Here is a 5,034-nt window from a genome sequence, read left to right as displayed (position 1 = left end):
ATTACCCAATTGTTGTTATTGCATTAGCTACAGCAGTGACGCTCCGTGCCCAGAATGTGAGGCTCGTGAGGGGACTATCTGGTATAGATGTATAGCTCTATACTGGGACTGGTGCCTTCCCTTTCCCAGTGAGATGTGGGTTATAGAAGCTCCTGGTTGTTTGCTGTCTGCTTTTATTGAATTCCTTTAATTCCTACAAAAATAAGTTCAACTCTTTCATCAAAAATTCTATGCAGGGGAGAGACCGTACTCAGGTGTTTTAACTCGAGCATTTTCTCTGTTGGCCCTGATCAGCGGCGCTGGCTGGGCAGGGGTTCCCCTGCCCAGGGCAGTTTGAGCTGCTGCTGCTGGTGCGGCAAAGCGTTTTGCCCCATCCAGTTCTTGCTTTTCCACTGCTTTACCTTCGGAGCGACTCCAGGAGGAGCCCTGGGGCTTCTCTTCAGCAAACAGCTGGTCATACAAGCCAGAGCTGGAGACAATCCATACACTTGATAAATAACACCAAACCGGTGATCTCCTTAGCTAAGCAGGACACGTTGCTTGCAGCACTGGGTTGAACAACCAAGAGAAGGCTGGGGTTGATGCTCTTGTAAATGCCTTTTCATCTGTTGCTAAAACCTCCTAACTCCAGGGGTGAGGCTCTGTGCGATGGCCATAGGGCACCCTCCCTCACCCAGAAAAGGAAGGGACCTGGCAGGGGGGTGTTACGATATCACATTTATGAAGTACGTTACTGGGGACCCTTCTGGGGAGAGGTTTGGATGCCTGCTCTAGCTGTCGGCCTTCTTGAGGGCAGGATGTGATTTGGGGTAAGTTGGCACTTCCCCCAGCCTAGTGCTGGGGTTTGAACGGGACGCAAAATGCACGAGGTAGTTTATTATGGAGGTACGGGGCCAGCGGGCTCCCGCCTACGCTCTGCTGCTCGCCTCGTCTTCTCTGCCTGTCCATGGAGCAGCTCCCATCCTCTGAACTTTGTCTTGAAATGCAGTGGATAAGGGAGCCCGATGCCGTCCCTTTTCCACCCTGCCAGGTTCCCAGCTGCACTAAGGCAGCGGATACGGGGGTGTCCATGAGGGGTGGGCTCCTGCGGGGGTCAGGACTTGCTTTAGCAGCTTTGTCCGGATGCCCAGGGACGGGCAGGAGACGAGCGAAGGGCCGGGCTCCTCCTGCCTGCCCCATGCTGCAGGCAGTAGGTAAGTGGAATTATTTTTTCCTGGTATCTCCAGCTTGTCTCACTTGGGGAAATAAAGGGGGAAACCGCGTGTCCTTCGTGCACGAGATCCGTAAGTCTGGATCAAGCTGGCTCAGCTGTTTTCTTGTGTGCAGCTCACTCGTCCCAAGGGCAGAGCCGGGGAGTTGTCGGTGCTGGCAGGGGAGCCTGGGACCGTGCCAGGGAGCGGCGGTGATGTGTCTGCGAGTGAAAAAGGAGGAATGGCCGAGCCCCCGGCATCAGCTGCGCTCCCTCAGCAGCCCTGAGGTCTGTTGCTCAGAATCCAAGGTCTGAGCAGCAAAAGGCAATTCACTCTGGAAGGGGAGAGAAATCACATTCAAATCACCTCCCCCTGGGCCTCGGTGGGACCTCGGCACCGGTCCCCGTGGGGCTGCAACCGCTTGGGGAAGGCGTTGGGAGCAGCATGGCTCCGGGAGACCGGGCATGGACGGGATGGATGAAAACGGGCTCCTGCCTGCGGCAGCGCGGGGTTCCCTCTGCTCACTCACACTGTAAGAGCACTAATGTTTTCCTGTCGGTTTAACGAGCATCCCGCCTCCTACAGCTATTTGAATCCTTGCTGAAGGAAAGAGATTTGCTGTTTTGTTTTGCTCTTTCTCATGCTTGATTAATGCCGGGGTGGGGGGGAGAGCCGTGGCTGGGTGAGATGTCCCGAGGTGCCCCCCGGGCAGATGCGCATCAGGGCAGAGCGGTGGGTGCCAGTGGCATCTGCGCGCGTGTGACGGTGGGGTCACAGCCCCGGGCTTGCTTTCTTTGTACGCTTTATTTACAATGTCCCAAGAAGTGATTTCCTGGGGTGTTGACGTGTTTTTCAGTGTGGATTTCCTCCTTCCCACTGCAAACTTGTTCTGGGCTTGGAACTTGAAAGTAAAACAAGATCTTGTTTGGAAGGGAACAAAAGACTCGGAGGTAGTGATGAACTGGTTAACAACAACAGAAGGGGAAAAAAAAAAGATATTTCGGCCCCAGAATTTATTTTGAGACAAAGGGCAGCACAGTTAGTGCTGTAAACGCCCTTGGCTGGCTGGCACGTTTGTCTGCACTGAATTGAAAGCAGAGCTTCGCGGCGGCGAAGATAAGACGGTCCTTTGGCAGCGACTACAAGGAAGCAGTTATGTCCCCGGATCAAATCAACACGATGAAGCCATGAGAAATAAGGTCAACCCGAAAATGTTATTAGAGCTGCAGTCCCCCCCGCCAACCCCCAGTCTCTTTTAAAGCAGGAGGAAAGGGCAGGGGAGGTTTCTGAGCTGTCACCTGGCAGGGATGAGGCGCCCGAGGGGGCTGGAGAGCGGGAGCAGCTTTCAGTTTTGGGTGATTTTTTTTTTAATATTTTTTCTTTTCTGTGTGGTTCTGAGCCTGACGGACATCGTGGTGGCAGAGGCCAGGAAAGGCACCCCTGAAGTGTGCGGGCCTTCGGCGCAGGAAAGGCACACTGCTTTTTCGCTGCGGGAGTCGTTTCGTAACCGGCCTGCTGGCAGCGAGGTTTAGCACCGATCCTGTTCCCCGAAACCACACGTTCCTGCAGGTAGGCAGCCCGGCACCCGCCTTCCCTGGCATTGCCCCCGCTCTGCCCTCGCGGCTGCAGGAAGAAATCACGGCAGGGCAAAGCAACCCTGCCACAGGCAGCCAGACGAGTAATGCCACAGGCGGTATTATTTTATACACCACCAGGTGCCAAATGTTCCGCGTGCGTTTATACACACACACACAGAGACTTTTTGGTGTAAAATCCATGACAGCGAGTGGCTCAAGGTCTTTGCCTGGTGGTGTCTGTGCCACCAGAAATCCCCCCCTGAGACATGTGAGGCTGAGCCACGGGCTCCTCCAGTGTGCTCCTACCTGCGGGTCTTGGAGCCTTTTATAAAGACCGACGTCCGTAGGCATCTCGTACAAGTGGGGAAACTGAGGCACAGAGGTTTCATGAGTGACCAGGTCTTGTGGTGAAGAAATTGAGTAGCGCCTGCCTGCGCTCTCGGTTCTTGCTCAACTCACTCTTTCTCCATCCCTGGCAACTGTAGAAAACGAAGGTGGTGAGGGCTAGCAGGTTATGGCTGTGACTTCAAACCCCCTTGATTAAAGATTCTCCCATCCTCTTCACACCTCTGGGCTGTTTTGCAGGTATTCCTGAAAAAAAAATCTTTGCATAGTGTTGTGTCAATGAGCTCTCAGCTTGGAGACGGGCACGAGCTGGGTTCTTCTTCCAGTCACTCCCTAAAATGAAACGCTCGATTTCTGAGGACGTTGCACATGTGGCCATTGGGTTGATCTTGTCCAGTCTTCAGGACTTGCCATTAATGTCAAACTTAGAAAACCCAGGATCTGCTGTTGTACAAGGAAGCAGTGAGGCAGCCTTGCCTGGTGCTGGAAGCATCAGTGTGACTGTGGGAATGAAGCCAGAGAGTCTCTGCAGGGGCTGGGGTGGGATGTGCCAGAGCAGGAGGTTCTCCCGTGCCTGTCTGCATGGGTGCAATAAGGTTTTGGCTCCAACGGCGCTTGCTGCTTGTTGTTAAATTTCAAACTAGTTTGGGAAACTGAAAACCGCCTTCTAGTTTGGCGCATGTCAAACGTACATTGAATTCCCGGGATTGTTCTGCTTTTCTCAGCCTCTCGGGTTTTTTGCGTTAAGCCCCCTCTACGCTCACGCCAGGGCTGGGAAGGGTGAGGTTGCTCTGAAAGGGGGGATGTCACAGCGGGGAGAGATGAAGAGTCAGGACCCGGTGCCTCTCCTGGAGCAGCCTGTGCCTCTCAAACCTGCCCGCGTCCGGGATGTGCAGCCCAGGGCCAGGGGAGCCCCTCACCAGATGCCGGCATGCTGGGTTTGTTCCCTACGGCCGCGCCGCCTGGCACCGGCAAGCTTCTGCCTTCCCCTTCTGTTAGTGCCGTCTGCAGGAGCCTGCTCTCCCCCAAGGTGCACCCGGTGCCTCTCCTGGAGCAGCCTGTGCCTCTCAAACCTGCCCGCGTCCGGGATGTGCAGCCCAGGGCCAGGGGAGCCCCTCACCAGATGCCGGCATGCTGGGTTTGTTCCCTACGGCCGCGCCGCCTGGCACCGGCAAGCTTCTGCCTTCCCCTTCTGTTAGTGCCGTCTGCAGGAGCCTGCTCTCCCCCAAGGTGCCCACGGGCCCTTCACCCCGCAGCTCCAGGGGCGGCTTGGCAGCAGCTGCGGGGGGGGGGGATGCCTGCAAGCCCCTCTCCCCACTGCTGGCCACTGTGAAGAGCCCGGAGCGGGGGACCTGGAAAAGCTGCACAGCTGGGACCTCGAGAAGACCCTCCCAGGACGGGGTCAGCCCACACCCCACCCTGCCAACTCTTCCCCCCGCCCCAGTCTGTCCCGGCTCTCATCGCCCAATGCCGCTCGGCTCTCGCAGACTTGGCGAGGCTGCCGTTTGGCCTGATGCTCGTGGAGTTCGTCTTCTCCAAAAACATCCGCCCACAAGTCTTCTCCCTTCCAGGAAAGCGGAGCAACCCATCGCCCTGTTGGCGCTGAGCCCGGCGCTCTCGGCTCACGCAAGGGGCTGCTTTACCTGCGATGCCGCCGGCTCCTGCTTGCTGCATGGCAAACAGCAACCTCCTACCCGCTCCACCGGGCTGGGGGGCTGCTTTAAACTATTTCCAAGAAAAACTTTGAACCACCTGCTCCGTTTCCTGCAGCGCCGGGTTGCCTCATGCAACCCTGAGCTCCCACAGCTCCTGCCAAAGGCAGCTCAGGGGCCGGCGATGCGGCAGCTGGGATGAGCTCAGTGCTTCCAGGGGGGGGAGGTTGCAGGCCGGTAAGGATTTTAAGAGCCCTGGGAGCCCGATTC

Source organism: Pygoscelis adeliae, unplaced genomic scaffold (genome assembly GCF_000699105.1).
Source record: "Pygoscelis adeliae isolate BGI_AS28 unplaced genomic scaffold, ASM69910v1 Scaffold412, whole genome shotgun sequence".
Taxonomy (NCBI): Eukaryota; Metazoa; Chordata; class Aves; order Sphenisciformes; family Spheniscidae; genus Pygoscelis; species Pygoscelis adeliae.
This window is presented reverse-complemented; position numbering follows the sequence as displayed.